Source organism: Brachyhypopomus gauderio, chromosome 5 (assembly GCF_052324685.1).
Source record: "Brachyhypopomus gauderio isolate BG-103 chromosome 5, BGAUD_0.2, whole genome shotgun sequence".
In the NCBI taxonomy this organism is placed as follows: domain Eukaryota; kingdom Metazoa; phylum Chordata; class Actinopteri; order Gymnotiformes; family Hypopomidae; genus Brachyhypopomus; species Brachyhypopomus gauderio.
In genome coordinates, this window is record NC_135215.1 from 11,044,664 (window position 1) to 11,069,902 (window position 25,239).

The 25,239-nt window shown below is 46.4% G+C and overlaps 1 long non-coding RNA gene across 1 annotated transcript in view; it reads right to left on the bottom strand.

The window, feature by feature from the left end:
• LOC143514432 (uncharacterized) overlaps positions 1-25,239 on the bottom strand; it is a 194,519-nt gene that overhangs the window by 150,132 nt on the left and 19,148 nt on the right. The window contains exon 3 of the long non-coding RNA XR_013130874.1: positions 8,185-8,229. This is a non-coding gene — a long non-coding RNA (uncharacterized LOC143514432). The remainder of the gene's footprint in view (positions 1-8,184; positions 8,230-25,239) is intronic.

Below are 25,239 nucleotides of genomic sequence, written 5' to 3' on the forward strand. Positions count from 1 at the left end.
TTTTATAGCTCATCTTATTCTGATATTATAATCTATAAACATAATAATTATAATCTATAAATGTTACATCCCATCTTATAACATTTTAAAATCTTGTCTCAGATCATATAGATAAAACCTTTATTAAAACCTCCATAAACAGTGAGGCTCTTTATTGAAATCGAAATTATCCTCATCCAAGGATATGTATTAGAGATTTATCTTTTAAAGGAAAGAAAAATATTACTATTCCATAATCTGAGACCTATTTTCAAACATCAATTCTGTGATTTAAAAATAGATATTCACACCATATCTCAATGAGTAAGGACATTAATGTACTAAATGTTCATGGTAAACAAGTCAAATGCTGGCATTCCTCTGGCTAGCTGATGAAGTTAACAAATTTTTCACAAAGTGCGATACCATGAAGAGAACAGTAACAAAGTAACAAAGCTGCAAGTTTGTGAAGTCTGGAATTTACATTGTCTGATTCTGAGATTTCACCAAAATAGAGCAGCATTAGAGCAATGAAATAAAATGCAGAGATTTCCTTTATCAAGCTCAAAGCTCCATCCACTTTTCACAAACTGTCCATTACACTGTAATACCACAGTCTGATGGGCCGTGTTACCCCATCTCCCATAATGTCGATAACAGTTGCTTCCTGTGGCATTGAGAAATGTAATTATGTAATGATGTGCTTGGCTAGGTTTCCCATTTAGGCCCAGGCCTCTCCAAACCCCTGGGAGTAGAAGACGGGGCAGAAATGCTCCATTGAGCTGCAGTGCTGTGGAGACACAGTGGGGTCCCTAATAGGCTGGCCTGCTTTCCTGACCCCGGCAGGCCCTCTGGGGGAGCAGTGCCTCTGGCAGCCCCCCTACACACCCACTATGGATCTCAACCACACACACAAAAAAAAAACAGCCACTGTTCCCTCTCTTCTGCATCCCATTCGGTCTTCTGTCTCCTCGTCTTTCCTCCCTGTGATGGGGAGATGGTGTGTGACTGCCGATGGAAAGGGTGTCTCTTACAGACAGACTGGACGCTGTTTTCCTCTGGTCTCTATGGCCGTGTTTGGACGCAGGTTAGAATGGCTGCTGTTTGGATGGCCAGACTTCAGGACACTTACCACGACACCAAGGAAAGATTTACAACCTTAAGTAGAGAGGACAGGAAAGAAGGCTTTATAAAAGGAAGACTTAAGCATGTTAGAAAGATATCGTTCTTCTTCTCCTCCCTCTTACCATAACAATTGACCCGTTAAAATGCATTTCAGGCATGCCCAATATCACATCCAATCATTCAGTGCAGAGCTCTCCATCGGGAGCCAGGAAGAAACCTCCAAAAAGTTTCCACACGCTCTTTTTATTTCCTGAATCCCAGCCTGATTATTCAACATTATTCCACATTATTCAAACAATCTCCCAATTTTCCCCCTCACGTAATTCCACTCCGCTGGACTCTCTCCGCACCATAGCCCAAGTTTTCCACAACACTCCTCCGTCCAGGTCCACTTTCAAGCCGTCCTCAGCCTCCCATTTACTACTACATCATTACTGCTTGAATGTCGAAACAACTCTGATATATTCCATATTTACTGCCTGAAGCCAGCGGTGTGCCCCATCATATTCACATGCATTACACCTAATATGTCTGAGATGTCAGCATCTGTCACCGCCCCTCTAATTCAGTAGTTTCCATCTTAATGATATGAATTCCCATCCTTTCTGCAGAGCAATAAGCATATGCGTAATAGACATGGCATTAAAACACACACACACACACAGATTTGAATACACCGGTCCACCACTCGTCTCTGCATCCAAGGTTCTATATATCTCTCATGGTGGACTCTCCATATCTCCATATACACATCTGCAAAAACTCATCCGAAATATTTCCATAACTCCATATGCTAATGTCCTCTGTAGCCAATCATTCCTGAAGCCAGCAGTCCAGCAGGGAAGTTTCTGTACAGAGAGATGCAACAGGCCGCCATACTGGAGTTATGATCACTGTTCTGTTAATTAAGTTCAGTTAAGCACGTGAGGTCAACTGGAAGAAAACAGTTATTGTTATAGTACACAGAAAGCATGTTTTCTTGTCAAATTCTCAGAAGACAGCAAACTTCACATTGCTGCATCTGGGTAATATGACTCAATGTATTAAGTGACTGACTTTGTAAATGATGTTAGACATGTACTGCCGAAATACTATAAAAGTATGTTATAGAGGGTATATTATAGATTGAGAGGGGAAGATCTTTTATACAATACATATTGTATATTCAATTCTGATATTGTATTTCTATAGCATAGTTCCTGAAGTACAACCACAGACTTGCCTAAATGCATCGTCTGGCCACTACAAGACACTAATGCTGAATGGCTTCTGTGGGAATGTGTGGGCTTGAGTACACGGAGGTGAAATACGAGGAGTGCTGGTGAGGCAGGAGTCTAACTGGCCATCACTGCTCCCAGTGGCAGGAGGGAGACGGTTGGAGTAAAAGCAGCGCTCCTGCTGGACATTCCACCAGTTTTACGGCTGTTGGCTCGTGCTATTATTTAACGCTCTACACACTCAGTATATCCATCAGCTGGCCCGGGGCGCGTGTGGACCGCACGCCGCCGTCAGGCAGCACGCGAGCCGCCCGTATCACGGACAGGACGGCCACGCCAGGGTCCTAACACGTCCGCTCAAAGACCTGCACGCATAGAGAGGGCCGCTTTCATTGCCACACTGAGACATACAGCAGCAGCAGCAGATCCTTAATCCATGAGGCTGCACAGTTTACCGTCCTTGTAAACGAGTTCCACACGTGACCCATTGGTTGTCTGCATGTTCGATGCAATTTGCAATCTGTTTAGGTTCTTCTGCACTATTCCGCGCATGCTGACCAGGATCCTCGGGCCGAGGCGTAGGGATCTCTGCAGATCAGGATCCTCGGGCCGAGGCGTAGGGATCTCTGCAGATCAGGATCCTCGGGCCGAAGCGTAGGGATCTCTGCAGATCAGGATCCTCGGGCCGAGGCGGAGGGATCTCTGCAGATCAGGATCCTCGGGCCGAGGCGTAGGGATCTCTGCAGATCAGGATCCTTGGGCCGAGGCGTAGGGATCTCTGCAGATCAGGATCCTTGGGCCGAGGCGTAGGGATCTCTGCAGATCAGGATCCTCGGGCCGAGGCGGAGGGATCTCTGCAGGCGCGGCCGTCCGTTCCGCGTCCAGCAGAAACACATGTGACGCAGCTGAACAAACAGGCGGTGTGTGGCGGCGTCTCTCTCGCCAGGGCGGACGCTCCGCACACAACGCCGGGTGATGTCATGCAACACGACCACATAATACACAGCTCCGAGCAGCTCGGCTCTGATGAAGGCACGCTTGAGCCCCGGGCCGGGCTGCCAAAAGTGCTCGCTCGGCACCCGCACCACTGCCAGAGCTCTGGCCGCACTCTCCAGCGAGGGCTTGGCCGGCATCCTGCACCATGTGGACGTGCTGGGTCACGACCCCGGCCGAAACATGGCTCGGTAGGCCACGTTGACACCCTCATACTCACGTGCTTTTATGGATAATTCCAGGTAACAAACAGCAGTGCTGGGGTGTTGTACGAGCTTTTATACTGTACATTTTATGTTTACACACACACACATAGACTCACACAAACACACAGATCAGCATGAAAGCTGCGTGACCATGTGCACACTGTGTGAATTTGGAGCAGGTCAAAAGTGTGCCCTTGTGAGCACTAGCTGAGAGAGCGCCTCATATGTCTGTCTGTGCATGAGGGAAGAGAATTCCCAACACGCTGGAAGGCTGAGAATCTGCAGTGTGTATAGGAAGTGGGGGGTCAGAGGGGAGAAAGGTAGAGAGAGGGCCAGATAAAGAGAGGAAGAGAGTGTGTACAAACTGTTCAGCGCATCTGCCACTCTAACCACTATCTGTTTTATGTGCTAGCATCCTGTCTACTAAACACCGTCGGCTTTGTATATATCTAACAGTGCTTTCTATGACGCCTGCACATGATCTAATGCATTATGATTCCACAGCCTGGGAATTCACTCCCCCAGACCACCACCCACCACCACCAACACCACCATTACCACCCCCACCCTTACCACCAGCACCATTTAAGAGGCACTGTGGAGTCTGACCGTAGCAGCTGATGGAGAAAACAGAACACACTATGGGGGGCAAGAGGCCTGATGATCCCAGCTGGGACCAGGAGAGAAGGGATCTGGTTTTAGCGAGAAGCACAGGAAGGGATCACTTAATGACACATACAGGCACCGAGGGCTGGACCACTACCAGTCACTGGTGCCTGAGCCCTTTAAAACACATTCTAAATCTGGTTTCATCACACTTACATCACTATATATTTGGCATTTAACTTTGTCTGGCTATGTTAACTGGGAATACATTTTCTTTTACGCTATCCACATTGAAAACGTTTATGAAAAAGTAAATATATGCATAAAAGAGTGACAGTGAGAGGTTAACATGTGGTTAGCCTATGTTAGTAAAAGGTCTGGTGAGTGATGAGTTCCATATATCCACAGTGGTTATAACAGATTTATGTAAATTTGAAGAATGGCACGATGAAGTTTACAGCAAACATTAGGGCTAAAGAAAACCTGGCACATAAATATACCAGAAATAAAATGAAAATAATTTTTATAAAGCAAACAGCAATCCCCCACACCTTCCTTAAAAAATCCCGAAAATCCAAAATTGCAAATATCCATCACAGTGGCGGACAGAGTGGGAGGCTCCGTTTTCTCCTGGATACACAAACAATGGGGCTTTAAAGTCTAAATGCTTTTAACAGCTCTGCTCCCGGCTCGCCAGGCCTGGGGGTGTTCTGCTGCCTTTCCTGTGTGCCTGAACGTTTTTCCTAGCAAAGCTTCTGGTGAATGCCAAACTTGAATGGCAACTCAGAATTCTTCACCGTCTTTCATCTCTCTCCACAGCGCATCTTAATCGATAATGCAAAAGCGTGCAGGACTTGTGTAAAAGGTCAATTTTATAGCTCTGGAAGGAAGACAACACAAACCGTGGAGCAAGGAGTAGGCAGTGGAATCTCAGGTCGCTGCTCGGAATACCGCTCAGAATACCGCTCGCAATGTGGCTCGAACCGGTGCGTTTGGGTCTGCAAGGTTACTGCCCAGCATGTCAGCAATAGCAGAGGGTTGATGGATATTAGGAATTGGAGTGGGGTTGCGGATACCACGCAAGGCCCAGGAGAGGGGGTGGAAACCTAACCCTCATGCACAGCTACCTACACACTGCTGACTTCACATGGAGCATTACCAGCAGGGCCTCTTCTTTGGGTTTTCAACAGAGGCCTAAAAATACATTAGTAATAAAGTATCTGGTGCAATGGCTCAATTGAAATCTTACAACACACTCCGCTTTGAAGTTTTGGAACAAACTTCTCACCAAAATAAACAGAATAAAGTAAGGAAAAAATTAAATTGGAACTTGTTTTATTTAGAAAAATAATGTGGGATTTTTTTCTGTTATTAAAAGAAAGTAATGAAAAATTATCATTAAAGAGGACTGGAGTCGAGAGAGATGTCAAAATATTTGAGTACATGGTCATGCTTCTCTGAACATTCCCAGACGACAGGACAACACATAGCACTTGTTAAATTTGTTTACTTCTTTCAGCAATGTCATTGTTTTTAACAAGGCCAAAAGGAACTTCGGATGGGGAGAAATGGAGCTTTATTTAAACGATAAAGTGACAGACTCAGTCAGATCTGCCCCCTGACACGTGTCCTTTAACTCTGCCTTTAACTGTGAGTTATAATATTGTGTATGCAGCAAGTGTGTGTGTGTGTGTGTGTGTGTGTGTGTGTGTGTGTGTGTGTGTGTGTGTGTGTGTGTGTGTGTGTGTGTGTGTGTGTGTGTGTGTGTGTGAGGAAAAGAGAGCCAGGACCTATCAAATACAGAAGACCTTCCAGTTTTTCCCCAAAATCTACCTGCGCTAAGTCAGAGACCAGGCCAGATCTCTCAACACCCCCAGTACTGGGTGGAGAGGGTAGAGCAGGGCTCCTGGGTGGAGAGGGTAGAGCAGGGCTCCTGGGTGGAGAGGGTAGAGCAGGGCTCCTGGGTGGAGAGGGCAGAGCAGGGTTCCTGGGTGGAGAGGGTAGAGCAGGGCTCCTGGGTGGAGAGGGCAGAGCAGGGCTCCTGGGTGGAGAGGATAGAGCAGGGCTCCTGGGTGGAGAGGGCAGAGCAAGGCTCCTGGGTGGAGAGGGTAGAGCAGGGCTCCTGGGTGGAGAGGGTAGAGCAGGGCTCCTGGGTAGAGAGGGTAGAGCTGGGCTCCTGGTTGGAGAGGGCAGAGCAAGGCTCCTGGGTGGAGAGGGTAGAGCAGGGCTCCTGGGTGGAGAGGGTAGAGCAGGGCTCCTGGGTGGAGAGGGTAGAGCAGGGCTCCTGGGTGGAGAGGGTAGAGCAGTGCTCCTGGGTGGAGAGGGTAGAGCAGGGCTCCTGGGTGGAGAGGGCAGAGCAGGGCTCCTGGGTGGAGAGGGCAGAGCAAGGCTCCTGGGTGGAGAGGGTAGAGCAGGGCTCCTGGGTGGAGAGGGTAGAGCAGGGCTCCTGGGTGGAGAGGGCAGAGCAGGGCTCCTGGGTGGAGAGGGCAGAGCAGGGCTCCTGGGTGGAGAGGGTAGAGCAGGGCTCCTGGGTGGAGAGGGTAGAGCAGGGCTCCTGGGTGGAGAGGGCAGAGCAGGGCTCCTGGGTGGAGGCTGTGCTGAGAGCAGACAGGGCTCAGGTGGATCAGCATGGTGGAGCGAGGCCCTGTTTCCGCTTGCAGCGTTCATGGTTGTGCTCAGTCCTGTGGCCCAGGCCCAGCTCAGCATGCGGGCCACGTGAGGCCCTCAGCTCCACCACCTGCACTCGTCCACGACAGACCAAACCCAAACAGCAAGGGTCACGTTCTGGCACGTTCTCCTGCGCTGTCTTAGGGTGGTCACGTTTATTTCTCCCACTGTTTAGGCTCCACTCTACTTCCCCCCGCCTCTGTTCTTCACACCCTCCTGCTCTTTCCGCTTCCCCCTCCTACTCAGCATACCTTGTGCACCTGTGTGCAAGTCTCGTAAACAAGGGAACTCCGCCGTGTGGTCACCGCAGACCCTCCGGCCAAGCCGAAGCAAGGCCTCGCTCTCTCCGCTCCGTTTAACAGCCCAGTGAAAGTGGTGAGATGAAGGGGCCGTTTCCCTCGCCGGGTCCCTCTGGGGTGCGGAGGCCAGCGTGCCAGGAGAGCCTCAGCCTCCGCACTGCAGCCTGGAGCTTAATTGGCCCGAGAGCAGAATGAAGTGATTGGGCCTGACTGGTCTTGTGAGCTGACCGCACACTGCGCTGAGTTTTTATACCGTGCACATACAGGCGAGTTTTACCGACACTGACGCAAGACCCAGAATCTGGCTTGTTCTGGGACAAATTTGGCCAATCAGAATTATGAACATGAGGGCTGCATGAGCAATTAGCCTTCTGTTTTTTGATGGACAAATAGAGAAGCATTAGTCATCCACATACTATCACCTCTCTTTCTCTCTCTCTCTCTCTCTCTCTCTCTCACACTCTCTCTCTCATATAATTGGTCAACCTCTCAAACCAGATTGCGCCCTGCTGACTTGTCTCCTTAGAGTAGGCCAAGCCAATAAAAGCCATATACATGCACAAACGGACAGCAAAACCTCTGGGGAAGAGAGAGAGAGAGAGAGAGAGAGAGAGAGAGAGAGAGAGAGAGAGAGAGAGAGAGAGAGAGAGAGTGTGTGTGTGTGTGTGTCTGTGATTAGGATGGAGAGGCCCTGAGTAAATATCACTGAATGAGATTCACATGCCTTTAAATTTTGTCACTGTTGCTCAGAAAATCAAGAACTGCCCTGGAGTGGCAGTGTGTTCCCTGTGTTTGCTCATTTTTCTTTCAAGCAGAAATCCCAAGAAGAGGGTCAAATGAATAACACGGTCAAATGAAGAAAACAGTCAAATGAAGAAAATGGTCAAATGAAGAACAGGGTCAAATAAAGAAAAGGGTTAAATCAAGAACAGGGTCAAATTCAACTGCACTCATAAAAGTGCTCTAGTTGACATGAACATCCGGTGACTCATGGACTCTTGAAAACAAGGCCTGTCTGTATAGAGATTTAAGAGTGCCTACCAATTACAGATGAAATAGAGGAGATTTATTAGAGAGCAAAAACAGGCCTACCTGTAGGATTCCTCTTCTTTACGACTTAACGCCATAACATGGTGGCTGTGAAAAAGACAAACACTGGAGTTAACACAGGGAGTGTGTGGAGTGAACACAGGGAGTGTGTGGAGTGAACACTGGGTGAGAGGAGTGAACACTGGGTGAATGGAGTTAACACTGGGTGAGGGAGTGAACACTGGATGAGGAGAGTGAACACTGGGCGAATGGAGTTAACATTGGGTGAGGGGAGTGCACACTGGGTGAGGGGAGTTAACATTGGGTGAGGGGAGTGCACACTGGGTGAGGGGAGTGAACACTGGGTGAACATCAGTGGCATCCAGGCACAGCAGACCACACCCACATCCCCCCACCACTGCAGCACTGTTGGGAGGCTTCTTACAGCACCCAGCATGGCACAGTCGGCTCTATAGGATGCTAGAAATGAAAGCAACTTAAAGCTCTGGAGTTTCTCCAAAGAGCTAAAACGTCTGTGATATCTCACATACTGCACCTCATTTTTCAGAATATGGGTTAGCGTTTGGTTTTTAGCTGAAGGTTTACACACAGCTGTGAGCTGCGCACGGCAGTGATGGGGAAGCAAACACAGGGAGACAGAAAAAATGTTGCCGCTGAACACAATAAAAGAAACAACTGTAATACTGAATTATGTGTGTTTGTTTATGTATGCTGGAAACGAATTTATGGAAATGAGTGGAAACTACCAGTTTGAATGAATCTAAAACCATCTTCACCAAAGCAGCTACTATAAGAGTATAAGAGAACAGATGGGGGAAAACAAGAAGCATTGCGCAACAAAAACCAGCACAACTCATAAAGGGCTCATTAGATTTCTGTGGATCCAGATCAGACTGACACAGAGACCCAAAACTAGGTGCATATGCTTAAGAGAATATGAAAGATGTCCCGTCCAAATCCTGGTTAAGAATATTCAGCATTTTCATCCATCCACCACGAAGAATAATAAATTGACGCCCGTGGTTAAACACAGGAGTCTTTGTGAGTCGTCAGAAGGCCTCGCACTGATAGTTCGCATATTCCACTTTGTCAAATAAACAGTGGCCTGAGTCTTTATCACGTGTGTACATGAAGGGCCTCTCTGTCACATCCTTTCTTCCACTGTCTCATCTTGCCTCTCTTTCCTCAAACCCCCAATCCCTTTGTCCCCACTTTCCCCTCAGTCCTCCTTTTTCTCCTCCCTCGTTCTCCGAGTCCCATTCTCCACCTCTAGCCTTTTCATCCCGGTGAAATCGTGATGAAACTTGCCGCAGTGCTAAACAACCCGCAAGTGTCTACAGGCGAGTCGTGCAACGGGGCTCCCACGCTGCCGCACGGACACACCGCTGGTCCACCCCTCCGGTGCTCGTGTGACACTCACCGCACTGACCGCCTCCTTGCTGTCACGATGGGGCCGTACACACACACACACACACACACACACACACACACACACACACACACACACACACACACACACACACACACACACACACACACACACACACACACACACACACAGCACTGCCACATGTTTCTCCAGCAAGAGCACTTTTCAGTCAGAGCAGACCTCAGGATTTGTCCTGATTGCAGGACAATTATATTTTCATTGCATAAACATGTGACAACTAATACTCAGGAAGCAGCACATATTACAAACACAGAGACTTCAGATCAACTGATTCATTCCAAAGTAAACGAGGTCTAGTTTCAGTGGGAACATCAGTCTGACCTGCATATAAATATACACACACAGAACACACGAAATATGCCTGAGCATGACATATGTGCGCACACACACTCACACACACACACACACTCACACACACACACACACACACACACACTCACACTCACACACACACACACACACACACACACACACACACACACACACACCCAAACACACAACAACACGCACACACACACATGCATCTCCTTCCGTAACTTTTCTACACACAGGGATAAACGCTACACACGTGCACGCCCACGCCCACGTGCACGCCCACGCCCATGCACGCTCCCAGTCTCGCTCGTTGATTGCAGAGTGGGTGAGAGAGATCAGCTCAGCTCGGAAGCCCTTCTTCCATACGGCTTGGCGCGAGAGCATGGAACATGTAATTGAATGAGAAACGGCTTCTTGGCAAATGGAGACACTTTTCTGGCTTCCCCACTAAAAGCTCGATGTGCATTTCACTCTTTTGTTCCCCTCCTGCTCGGTTGTTTAGTCGGAGCCTTTGTTGCTCTCTCCCCATTAGCCCTCTGCCAAGGCATGTGTAATATCATCAACGTGTATTGTTCGATATTGAACAAGAGGAGGGTGAGGGGGACCGTGTCCATGGTGATGGACGGGGAGCGCTTGCGTGTCCAGGCGCGGTGGGCTGCGCGAGACTCTGCTCCGGCTCATCGCTCACGCCCGCATGGCTCTGAGCCCAGCTCATGCACCCAGTCAGGTTCCGCAGGCCAGACCGCAAGAACATGGTTTATCTACGCTCTGATATGTTCCATCTTTCATTGAAACATTGAGGTACTAAAGACTTTGAATAATACTGACATAAACACACACACACACACACGCACATACAAACATCTTGTAGAGCTGTTGCAGAATCTTTGTGAGGTATTCCCATTGACTTGTACATAACTTTAGATAAATAACTCTACGACTACACTTAAACCTAAACCAAACCTTAACCTCAGTAACCAAAATGAAATATTTCGGATCTTTTAGTTTTTCCAAATAAAAGCTGTTTTTTATATGAAAAGTATTTTCCCTTGTGGGGACCAGCAAAAATGTACTCACAACATCAAAGTGTTCATGTTTTCCTATCATCATGGAACTAAATACAAGCAACCAGATTCGAATAGACGGATGAAGCACTGAAGCCACAAGAACACAAACGTCACCTCAGTGCCAGCCACATTTTATTTATTAGTTTGTCATTTTGTTATGCTGCCAGTCAATATTTACCCGTTCATTCTTAGCAAAACGACACTGGAAAGCATTTGAAGCAAAACTTCAACAGAACATGTAGATGAATATTAACCATCTCAAATATGCATATGCATATGTTTTGAAAAGAGAAAAGTAAAGCAAAGAGAAAGTGAAGAATTAGGACAGTGAACCTCAGTGGTGGTTTGACTGACCACACAGAGGACAGTGGACCACTCTGAGGACAACAGACAACTCTGAGGGCAGTGGACCACTCTGAGGACAGCGGACAACTCTGAGGACTGCAGACCACTCTGGGGAAAGCAGACCACTCAGAGGACACTGCACCACTCTGGAGACAGCAGGCCACTAGCTATTCTGACGTTGTTTAGGATGCTGTAAAACAACAGTTTCAAAGTGAAGGTACTTTTTGATACCAGCATTTCATATTATTTTCTCTGTTTGTAAAAGTGCATTTAGAACTGTAACACTGAACATTTCAGTTTAAAAATCATAACTAAAACTGCTCATATCTCTGATGATATGTTGGTGATTGGGCATATCTTGACCTGGGGTACTTGAGCCTAGGGTATTTGAATCTGGATTAAATGGAATATAATTTGGCAAACAGTTTAATCATGATAGTTCTATATTAGCAAGATGTCTTGTTTGTGTGCACATCATGTATAGCTAAACTGAATAGCACTGTCACAGATAGGCACACACAACAGAAACATATATGTCTGTTTCTTGTATTTGTAGCAGAGACAGCTGAGTCAAATGACTGCTGAAAATGGCATGGGGTCAAGTATGATTGCAGCCTTTCATATGTGGGATTACAATGTGTATACTAGAGCCTAAATGCTCGTTTCAGCAATCTGCAGTTACATATGGGCTTGGGTTTCAGTCGTGTCCCTTGTAAATCATAGTCACATGCCTAATGTTTATTGTAGCAATGCACAAGTGCCTCAACAAAGATCAACTGAAGTTTCTGATTCAGCTCTATAGGAAACAATCTCCAACACAGCCTCCCTCACACCCTCTCTCATCCCCCCAACACCACAAAACACACAGATACACACACAAATATACACACACACTCTCTCTCTCTCTCTCTCTTTCTCTGACACACACACACACACACACACACACACACACACACACATGCACAAACACACACACACATTTGTGCTCATAATTACTGTGGGCCTAATTACTCCCCAGCCCTAGGTGAGCTTTGCTGTTCACCATGCCCAGACCTTTTCCCTGACCCACACGCAATTAGCAAATTCTTTTATTACTAAGTGGATATGTGAATTTTCCAGTTCATTATTATAATTACATTCATATTTGCATGTACTGAGGTCTGCAGGGTGTTTCTAATGATAATCAAAGAGAGGAACATTCCTCCTGTGACTAATCTCTAAAGGGTTAAAGGAAAAGGTCTCATCTAGACCAGGGGAGAACTACATCTGCCCCTTCTCTAGGTAAATGCCTTCATACAAATGACATGCGGAATATGTAATTATGGAGGTGTAACAGAATGTGTAATTATGTGCTGAAACAAATGCATTTACTGACTTTCAGATTTTCTTGCTTCTATGGTGCAGTGTATTAATTGTACTGTTTTTTTAAAAAAGTATCGTCTGAAACTGGTGACATGTAATGAGTGGCTGCTTTCACAGTGGCATTTCCTGTGGCAGCTTCTGCAGATCAGCCGTGTTTGGTGTGAGAGCGGGCGAGGCCCGGCTGAAGGCAGCCAGACGCTCCCGGCAGACGTCTCCGTGATTAATGTCCCTGACAGGGCAGAGAGTGCCAAATGAGTTCAGTCAAGGCACACGCTACCCTGACATCCTTCAGCGCTGCTAACATCTGCTGCTGAGGGTGGTGGAGTTTTTCTTTCCTTACCCATCTTCCCTCTAAAACACAAAGGTGGAACGCTACCATGTAGCCTCCGGGTAGTGAGCTTATCTCTTTTTTTTTGTCATGTCGGTATATGTTGGCGTTTGTTCTTACAACCAAACAGGGATCGCCGAGATCTTTGGAACAAGGCCCACAAGCATAATTAACAGCCACAGTGGAAACCTGTCATGAGTCCAGCATCATCACTCCCTCCCATGGGCCACCGCTTGCAGAGAAAAGGCCCTGTTGTCCGTAGCCCTAGCCATCCGAAAGATGCTGAGCTTAATCTCAAGGGCCTTATCCACAGGAAAGCACCACTGCCTCAAACCAAGTTTCCTCAAAATAACAACCATGGAAGCACACTGACAGCACGCAAAAGACGTATCCAGAATAAACACCAAGCGTGACTCAACCCCAGCCAGCTACATATCAATCACACTGACAAAACCAGAATCCCCCCCAAAAACCAAATTTCGTAGGTTCCTCCGGTAAATCCAAAACACATCTCCTCCAGGATGCTGGCGCACAGAGCATAAATCCAGATGCAAATGACACCACACTTTCCGCACCTGAGAGTGGAACATACACACATGTAGAATCAATCATAAATAATCCAAATACACGGGTTCAGACAATAAAATCCCCTTCCCTGCTACTTTAAATGCAGCAGTAAAAGGAAAATATAACCAAAAAGTGCTTGTAGGCTACTGCTTACAGACAAAGGTCAAATTTAGGGAAAAAAACAAGAAGAAGAAACTCTACACTTGTGGTCCAAAAGAAGCGGTCTGTTCATTTGTGAGAGAGTGGGTGAAGGCTCTGGGCTCCCACTGGCACGCGTGTCTACTCCGTCCTGCCCCAGCGGGCTAGCGCCGCCTGCCTGGCCACAGGATGTTACTGAGCCAGTTCTGCCTGCGATGCTTAAATACACGAGGAGGGGAAAAAAGTCACTGAGGGGCTCTTTTTTTTCATAACAACTTAATCTGCCAAAGAAAGTGAGATTTATGGGGGAGTGCGTCTACAATAACACATAAAATGCGGCTGTGCGAAGCGGGGCCAGTTTCTCGGGAGCTGATGTCGAAGGCCTCCCAGGAGAGGTGTGAGTGGAAACAGTAGAGAGCGTCCCACACTGTAGGCTGCACTGCCAGCCACAGCCACCCCAACCGTCCCAACCATACCCACTGATCCCAACTGCCCCATCCATCCCAGTCGTCTCACTCATCCCAACTGCCCCAGCCGTCCCACTTGTCCCTAATCATTCCAGCCATCCCAGCCATATGCAGATGCCCTCAACCCCAAATTCACGCAGTGATTCAAACCCCATCTAACCCTAAAGTAATTAGATGTACTTTAAGGGAACAAATATTTTGTTGACAAGGCATTTGACAGACACTGGGCTTTCTAGTAGCTCTAAATGCGATGCCATTATTGAATCAAATTCACTGAATGAGCAGTTCATTTTTTTGGAGTAGAGGACTCTTGTATATTAGTCTTGCAATGAAAATCTATACTACCACAATGACTGCTGTTGTGAAAATGACTGAAGTCCCTGCTGGAGTTGTGCATTGCCCCTTTGCCAGTGGATTCTTGGGGAGAATTCCCTGTAATTTGCATGGAATTTCTTGGAGAAATGACAAATGGGGAGAGGGAGCAGGAAAACAGGTTTGAATTCCATGTTTATTTTTTTGCAAAAGCACCCAATAAATCTGCCTGAATCTGAGGCGAACGTACAGCGCGGCAACAACAGAGATAAGCAGAAAGGAACACAGCCATGAAGGCCAGAGCAGAGCCAAGGCCTGAACGTAGAGTGTCTCTCCCAGCATCAGGCCGTTAGAGCCCGTAACCACAGAAGCCCTCCAGCCTCCAGCCAACATCAGACCCACCGCAGGGAGATTCTGTGACACATCTTTCCAACACAAAGTCCATCAGAGGGATGTTGTGATCGGTGGAGTTAAATAAAGCAAGTGTGTGCTTTTCACGTATTGCATAATGCATAGTGGATATTAGCCTTCGAAAGCCAGACATCACAAAAGCTGCAACCCAAGTTGAGGAGTACCGTAGTCAAAATATCACAGCGATGAACTTTAACTGCAACTTTCTATGACAGGCCTACTTAAACCAGTTAGTATATGTCCTCTATTATTTCAAACATGGTCTTGGAATCAGAAGCGTATAGCCACAGGCTAACCTGATATACTGTTTCAAGGACTGCTGTTTTGCCCCCTAATGGGGGTGTCCTCTCCTCTGCATTGGTGTGCTATGACATAAGAGTGGCATGGAGGTTATGGGTCACTGATGCTGACGACCTTTAGGCCTGGGCCCTCAGGAGCCAGGCCTGTCGGCTTGCTGTCACTCCGTGGGGTGTGAATGAGCTGAAGGGACAAAGAGGAGCCTGTCCCAGCTGGGCCAGAGATGGTCAGGCAAAGCTACGACTGATGGGGTGGTGTTGAGAGACGGGGATGTCAGACAAACAGACAGGCTTTCAGAGGCAGGGCAGAGCTGACGTCCCACTAGGGGGTGGGAGGTGTGGCCGTGCCGCCCCCCCCCCCCATCATCACTCCCCAGCTTTGGTGTGGCCGTGCCGCCCCCCCCATCATCACTCCCCAGCTTTGGTGTGGCCGGCGTGGCTCCCCAAATCAACCCTTCTGTGACTTTAATATACGCGAGTGAGAGCTGATCCCTCCAAAAACACTTCAACGGAGACCACTGTGTCCCGTTGGTAAGATCTCTGCCGTATATTAGAGAGGACCAGCCATGATTATATCCTACTATGACAGGCGCAACATTTCTGAGAGACAAGAGAAATGAATTGGTTTTGCCTGACAGAGAAAGTCACACAGATATAATTTAATGTTAGCGGTTGATGTCTTGTTCTTAATGAGACTTGCTTGTGGTGACTATTCTGGCCCCATAACACAACGCAGAGGGATTTTATGTCATCATGACACACTATGAAACGTGACACAACAACCCTCACGTTCACTCAGCAAACAATAAAAGAACAAAAACACAATCCTGCTTCAGTGAACTCAAATAGTTCTTAACCCATTTGAGCTGCCATAATATAACTGCCATACTACATATAGGACGATTGGTTCAGTGTTTGGTTTTGTGTGTGTGTGTGTGTGTGTGTGTGTGTGTGTGTTTTTAGAGGAAAAACGTCTGTGTGAGGTATTCAATCCTCCCCACCTGACCGACAGTGTGGACACAGAAGGTGACAGATGAATCGGCCTTTGTTTGGTACTCACATGGTAAATATGAAACTCAGTAAGGGGAGACACCATCCTGACATTCCCTCAGGGCAGCTTAGAGGAAGAAACCTGAATAATGTTCAGATAAATTCTTTTCCTGACCACAATTTATACTTATATACTTTAAAAAAATTAAAATTCAAAGTTGAAAAGAAAACAACAAAAGTTACTACATTAATTTCAGACTATATTAAATAATAAACATCACACAGTGGGCTGTCAAACTGACGTTAACTTCCCACAGAGATCAAAATGACAACAGCAGTGCATCTACAGACCAGCGCAGTCAGATATATGAGAGGAGCTCCCGGAGAGATGGCCAGATCTTATAGTCAAGCCTGAAATATCTACAATATCTGTACAGAGCTTTAGCTGGAGTGAAAGTTTTGGTGCTGGTAGCGATAACCCTAATTCCAAGATAAATAGAATCCAAAACCTACTATTACAGCTGCTCCTGATAAAAGAATAAAATAATCAACCATATCAGATACAGCAGTACATGTGGAGTGCATCATAACTCATTAGGTGTGTTCTGCCCCCCGCAGGCCTGGAGGATAATAACATGCCCCCAAATAATAATGCTACCAGACGGATACAGTTCACGTTCAAACAATGAGGTCTCGATGTAGCCCAGAGCCTTCATTCTGCACATGACAGATCTAATAAAGTTTCTTTACATAAGCTGCAAAAGCACATGTTGTTGATCAAAGTCACAACACTCTCATTCACTCAGGGAAGGTATTGAAAATCCTGTGGGAATGCACAAAGTTACATACACACCTACACACAGACATACACTACTGTTCACCTTTCATGTACTCACAATTTAAATTGTCAGCAACTGTTTCCGAGTTCCTGGGTTAATCCAAAAACCTGTGGGGCGTTCAGGATGAGAAGACGCAGGTCTGGAATACAGCTCTCACGTGAAGTAAAGCTGGTCTTCCTGTTGAAGGTTGGTGATTGGGCGAAGGAATGTGTGCATTATGTACGATTCACAAGGAGAACGTATTCTCAATCAGTTCTGCTCTGAGTTCATGTGAGAAGCCAGGTTAAAAAAAAACGTCTAAGATGACCATCTCTCTGTCCTTGAAATGCAGACCGTAGAGAACGTCAAACATTTCAGAAAATGTTATGGACATCTTCATAAAAAACTAAAATCAGAGTCTCTGCTACAGGAGACAGTTGTGTGACTGATCATACATCACTTTCTCCAGTTAACTGTTCCAGCAGCTTTCAGCTGGAGCAAAGAAAAACCTGGTAGTCTCAAATGGAAGAAAATGCCACCAAGAATTCATGTCATTTAACTGACACCTTTAGCTAAACATCTACATTTGCAAAACAAATGGATTAACATGAATACCGCTGTATGTTTCCTAGTGCAGCTGGCCCAGTCATGACAGTCAACGAGTAAATAGTTCCAATATACCTCCCAACCTCCCATCCAAAATGGCACCAAAAACAGTCAGTTCTGCTGCCTTCCTGTCCAAGAGGCCCAAATAAAACTCACTTTACAAACCTGAACACTGCGCCTGAATCCAGAGTGGTTCAGTTCGCCTTCGAAAAGGTGCAAATGCGTTACGGTTGATTAGATGTAAAAGCAATGACAGGCGCAGGGCTTCAGCGAGCCAGTGGACGGACTCAGGGCTGAGGACCAGGGTAGCGGTGCAGTGCGGTGATGGAGATGAGGGGCTGGAATGAGGTGATGAACTGAATGAATCTGAGATATTGGAACAGGCAGGGCAGACCTTACACATCACTGCTGGAGGAACAGATGTGCTGTGCGCTGAGACTCCAATATATCTGGAGAGAACCGGCTGAGCTGGAAGCAACCGTGCACTTGTACAGGAGGCGAAAGCTGAACTGAGCTGATCTCAGAGCTTCATCTGTAACCTGTCTTGAGTGAGAGACCCGGACACAGGAGTGGGAGGAAAGGCCCAGGTAACAGAAATCAGCAGGCGGAAAATCTGAGGCCTGAAGCTGCCTGCTGTTTCTGACTTTTTTCAACCTCATTTTGTGACTGCATAGCAAGTTCTTTCCATACATCTACTGTAGAATCTACACATGTGCACTTGCTTAAGAAACAAAGGGGATTGCAAAACTTCTGAGAATCTACTCTCTTTACCGACTTTACCACATTAACTACTATGTAAAAAAATAAATAATGTAAAAGCATGTATTCTGTACATTCTAGTGTGTCCATCTAACGTCAGCATGTGTAAAAAATGGAAACCTCCACAGACTGTTACTCAGGCTGCAGTGCGGTGACATAAGCAGTATATATAGCGGTTTAATAATACAAGTATAAATAACTCATATATCACAGATCCCTGTGCTTGTTCTCTCTCTCTGAGACATTCAGCAAAATCAGGCAAGCAGCCCTGCAACAATTATGCAAATCCAGAGCTTAGAACACAATGACATCCCATCTCACATACGGACTGAGTTAATACTAATGTGCATCATTTTTGGGGGCTTTTTGTACCTTGAGACACTGCCTGCTCGTGAACGGTGCACCCGGCCAAGTGCTGGCATCTGTCTCGGACCAAACAGTCTGGCTGTGTTTACACAAGAGCTGATGAAGGCCACATGCTCTGCTTCCTCCTGCCTTCTCCACAACAGCTCAGCCCATCTAATTGGAAAGCGCTCAGTGTGCCACAGCAAGCCTGACCTCTCTCTTCAGAAGACTGGCATTCAGATGGTGAGAAAACAGGAGAAGGGGGGAAAGGAAACCATACCAGGCAGTCATGGAATAAAATGACTTGCTAGGTAATTTCTTAGGCACACTCCATGGTACGTACCACTAAGGAAATATACCAATCAGCTGATGAATGGGCAGAAAATGTGTTCCAAATCATTTGCTCAAAGTTTCAGCCCGTCGATTTCGTTAACTACCATCTCCACCACAGCAATAGGCCCCTGGGCCCCTGCTCTTCTGGGTATTGTGGGGGGCCCTCTATATCTGCTGGGGCAAGGGGTAATGGTACTGGGGTAACGTATCCTCTTCCCTTAGGGGAGAGCAGGGTGTTTGGGAAAACTAGGCACTTGGGCAAGGAGGTCTGATTCTTGACGTTTTTTTCTGAAAAACACACCTCCCTCTGGGTGTAATCACTTCCATGTGTGGAGCCCAGACTGAAAATCACAATAGTAAGGGAAAAAAAGATATATGTGATTATATTACACATCTTCAAAGCCTGGAGTTTTTTTGTGAGTGCGCTGTAAAGCCCGTTCTCTAGGATGGCCACTGAGTCATCTACTCTCAACAAGACACATCTGCAATGAAAACAGCTTCACCCCTCAGGAACCCATCAATAATGGTGGCCGCCACACTCACCAGTCACATGGCACACCGCGTGCTGCTTCACTGAACTCTAAGGTCAGCCTCTGTTGTTCTCCTAGAATGAATCATAGACTTATTAAGATTAATGAGAAAATCCAACCAGATGTATCAGGAACTACAAAAATAACATCGGTAAATGCTATTCATACTGTGCTATTCAAAAGAATCGCATCTGACAGCAAGGGAAAGCACACACCTCTAGTCCCATATCTTTTCCAAATGCAGACCTTACAGTATGGTCAGGCACGCAGAGGAACTCACACTGAGTTCTGAGGGGAACCACACCGCAGCTTTCTAGCTCCTAACCTCCACATTTATCTGAGCTAAGCCACTGAGGGGCCCCTGTGTCCAGAAATTCAGTCATTTTTGCAAAATTCAGTTTGCTGAAATCAATTTACAAAGGCTGCAGCTCAAGGAAATGTAATCTGCAATCAGGCTTGCACGATAACAAGATAGAGCACAGATAGAGCACACAAACACGCAAACGTGTAGACCCTACAAACTTCTACTAACACACTGGGGATAGCCTGCCTGCCATATGACTCAGGCCTTGAAACCTGATTGCTCTGAATGCTGCTCCAGCACAGTCTACAGGGAGGAGCGATTCAGGGTGAAAGAAACTTTGCATGCACAATATCAATTGCCTAGTTATCCTGATTGTTAGGGCTTTCTTGGGCACAGAATCGTGTGTTGATGCAACACTGGTGGAATTATAAAGAGTTTGGCCTGTGCACCCCTGTAATAAGCATCATCCCAATTCTAGCAGTCCTTCCAATTACCTCTTGAATAATCAGGCACCATGGCTGTTCACAGGATAATAATGAGCTATTGTACAAAGCATAACAATCAGACATTTTCACGCTAAAATCCTTATGAGAGGTGAAGTTCGGCAATGGCTGAATGGAATGAAATCTCTACAAAATCTTATGCGTGATTTGCTTGAGAGGCCCGCAGTAAATTGTTTTGTAAATCTTTCCCAGCTTTCCATGTTCAATTGATGCACAAAATCAAAAGGTATTTGTAATGCTTAAGTTGCAAATTATAAGCAGAAAAGGGAAAATTGAATTGGGAAAAAAGATTAAAAACTAAGCAAAACAGGGGAAACCTCGTTATTGCAGGGAAAAGTCTAAAGTCTTCCTAGAACATCCCCTTTAATCAGATAAGGACAAGGTCACACCATTAGATTTAGGTCTGATCTAAATGGTTGTGATACAACTCTGGCTCTGCGTTTGACCTGCCAGAGACTAACCCATTTTTCTTCAAACAATATGCCAGTTGAATACTGCTGAGTAAAAGGGAAATAATTGTATGCATATGGTAGCGAGCTGGTTCCAAAACCCCCATGTGATGTGGCCACTGGAGCAGAAACGTTATTTTTGTTTTGTCCTGCTCTTATCCGAAGGTAATGTGCCATTAAAACCAACGGATTTGCAGCGGCGAGTTGTGATCCAAGTGATTCATTAGTGGACACCAGCACTTCGAAGAGCAGCCCCAGAACCGGGCGGTGGTGACACGTGCTGGAAAACAGCCTCCGACAGGCCTGCTCCACATCTGCGTGCGATAAAACCACAATGCTACGCTCAATTCTAAACACATGATGCAGGGACGGACAACAAGCAGACGGGCATTTCATGTGGTTAATGGCACAGACAGGAGGGCAGTGCCGAGGTGCAAGAGAACACGGCACACATGTCATAACGAGACCACGTCACACGACATGACACCCTGAGGGGGAGTCTCACGCCAGGCGTCTCCGCACGGTTGCTCATAGGGGACAAGAGACACTTTAAGATACCATGTTAATTGAAAGAGTAATGTGCAACACCATCAAAATAATTCAAACTCATAGTCAGAGTGAGTGTGATTTCTAATAGGCAGGATGTGAACCGAAGAGAGATTTGCGAAAGAGAGTTCCGAACGGATTCTGACACCCATCCCTTGGGTCATCTATTGGAGAATGAAAAACAGGGCAGAAATCAGCATTGCGGCAGTCTGCACTGACCCGAGACGATCTCAGACGTCTTATTATCTGAAAGATGATGGGTTTGGTATTACAGCAGTATGCTGCCAGTAAGGTAGTACTGGAGGGCGGTTTATCATCTGACCAATAGGTTTCCATATCTGACTGAAGCAGATTCATGTGGTGTCATAGTAAGTTCTGGCACATGAGTTCTGCTTAAAGTAATGACTCATGCCTCATACACTTTTTACACAATTTATCTCTAATGATGTCACATAATGGGAGACCACTGACGCTTAGCCTGTCCAAACTTGCAGCTAGCTTGCACACACAAGCACACAACCATGCACATATGCACACACACACACACATAAACACACACGCACACACGCGACCACATACACGTGTATACACACACACACACACACACACACACACACACACACACACACACACACACACACACACAGACACACACACACACACGCACACACGCGCCCACATACGCGTGTATACACACCCACACACACACACACACCCACACACACACACACACACACACACACACACACAAAACAAACCTTCATCCCTTTAATCCCCAGCACAGACTTTGACAGCACTGGAAAATTAGGGTGACAGGCTGGTGGCAAAGCCCTTGCAGCACCACGGGAGGGAAACTGAACTAATAGCCCTGCAGCTCACACAGCATGGCACACTTTAAGGAGACAAGCAGACAATTACGGCAGGCTGCTTCCCCAGGCAGCTGGATCCCCGTGTGCAGGGTGCTATGCTAACGCAACACTTTCCACCAGAGCTCGAGCGTTCATACCAGCGAATCTCACAACCTTCTGTTCATCATCAAGAGGTCGGCCTGCTGATCAGCTCTGTCCCAATGTGAGGCGTCCCGGTAATCGATCGGCTATAAAGTGCCCTCTTTAGCTCTCTCTCTCGCACTTGCCCTATTATTAAATGGTTAATGAAGGGTTGGCACAGTGCCAGGAATGAATGAGCCCAAGAGTTGTGTTGTGGAGGATAGAGCAGTATTAAAACATGCAGCCATCTGAGATAATGCGAGCACGTACGGACTTCTGCCTTATCTGGAGATGAGGAGCCTTCATATGATACGCGGCAGTGACGTCCAGGTGTGTGGTGACCCTGTTCGGCTTCCAATGGGAAACCACATCACTGTCATTCTCCAAAACAGCCACGTACTGCTCAGATGCTCCTGCGCCTCCAGTCTCATTCCAAATTCCACTTTGAGAAGAACGAGCGAGAGAGGAAGGGAGAAAACAGAAAGAGCATTGTTCTGTTTCTCATTTCTCTCTCTCGCCCTCTCTTACCTCCTCTTTTCTCCACTCTCTCGTCCATATCCACCATATCTTCGCTGAAACATAACAACTGGGAGGGGTTTAACATACACCAGTCAAGGTCAAACAACGCCCACCATCTTACCCTGACCCTTGTGGCTGACGCAGGCCAGAGCGGTTTAACACACAACAAGGCCTAAGACAACTGTCCCCTGACCACTCCACTCAAGAGCCCCACCACACACTTGCACACTGAGAATCAGGGTCATCTGTGCTGCTTCAGCTGGGATGGGTCTGTATAAAGAAGAAACCCAAGGGAAGATAACTATGACCCTCCTTTCAAAAGCATACAGAGCACCCTATGTGTTTTTCTGACAGGTCGCAGGACCTATGTCGGGGTGCAGATGGTAACAGGAACTTGTTTGTATCTAACTGTGATAACTCTAAACTAGCAGCTTGAGCTGGGGGGAGGGAGCACAGAGATGGAAAAGCTGAGTAAACTGGATATGGCCCCTGTCCAAACACCTCTGACGTGAGGATCAGTGAGTCCTGAACCTCCTCAGTCGGGAAGCGGGAGTTCAGCAAGTTCGGCCAAAAGTGAAGACAGATTCCCTTCATGACCTTAGAAGAAAAAGCTTCATAGCTAACTGTTGCAACCTCGAACTCAAAAAACGAAATACAACTTCAAATATACCACTACATGTCAGTCATCAGTGTCATCATTCATCCACAGCAGACAGAAAGACATCTTATTTCTTATAAATCATATTAGGGAACTAAAAAGTGACTTAAAAGTAAGAAATTGTTAATCACTCCATAGTTATTTTAGACCAAGGTGACAGTGGCTATCGGCCCTATGAAGCACCTTGGTTAGGCAATCCTTAAACTGTCACAGGAACCGAATATCCCTGAACTGCCACAGTGATGTTCCAGAGGCCATCAGAGCTGAAGAGCACCTGAGCCACACACACACACACACACACACACACACACACACACACACACACATCCTGTCTCTGACATTCTGTCACAAACTTGAAATGTGAAACTATCAAAGTGGTGATGCAGTAGTCAGACTATTACAATGGTCTTACAGAGGCCATGGGCTGAGCTATTGGGCATTGTAATTTTGCCCCACATTCACATCCTAAGGATGGCACTAGAATTACAGCGCACCTGTCCAGATGAACATGCTGCAAGCTGAAGATGCAGAATGTCCCATCAAAGCACACAAGGCTTACACGAAAATTCTCCAAAGCACACTAGGGTAACACCGAAACTCTCCAAAGCACAGTGGGGTAACACCAAAATTCTCCAAAGCACACAGTTACAGCACATCTCTCCAAAGCGTGCTGAAATTACAGCGCACCTGCCCAAAGCACAATGAAGTTAGAACACATCCCTCCAAATCCCACAGGATACTGAAGTTTACTTGCGCTGCTTTATTCTGAGGGACAATGAAGCAGGAGACGTGAGGACTGGAGAAGAATTACAGCGTGGAGCATCTGTGTTAAGTTCGGCTTTTCTGTCTTCGTGGCAGATAGTACATCACAACACTGCAGAGAGCTTCTTGGAAATCTTGATATAATGTTTTTTAAATATATAGGGAGCGACATAATCTGTAAGAGAGTATAAAGAGTTTGTCATCCAGTATTATTCACAAGGGTCCTTCAGATAAAGGGCTTTCCTCAGTGCTCCTACTGAACCAGAGGCAGCTAGCCCATTTTCAAATAATAAAGTACAGATTTCAACAGCTAATCTGAATATTGGGTGACTTTTTTGTCCAAGTATTTTGTGTGTGTGTGTGTGTGTGTGTGTGTGTGTGTATGACTGTGTGTGGAAAGAAATGTGTGAGAGATTAAATTAAATAATTACTTTGGCTTCAGTTTGCAATCCCATTAAATATTCACTCTGGCAGCGCTTTACAGATGTTGTATAAAAGATGAACAAAAACACTGATCATATTTACGACAAGACAGAGGTGCTGGAGAACTGATGATTGCTGCAAATGGCTGGTGGGGTTACAGGCATCAGTGATATATCAGTCAGGCATCTGATACTGAACTAGTCCGTTATTAAAGATGTAATGTAGAGGAAATACTGTACATGAACCTACGGTTCTCCCTATTTTGCCACAAGCGCACACACACACACACACACACACACACACACACACACACACACACACACACACACACACACACACACACACACACAGCAGCACTTTCGGTAATTGAAAATTATTTACATATTGGTGTGGAGAGTGAGAAGTGTCCTATCTCAGTGAGAAGTGTCATGTCTGTCAGTGAGAATTGTCCTCTCAGTGAGAAGTGTCATATCTCAGTGAGAAGTGTCCTATCTCAGTAAGAAGT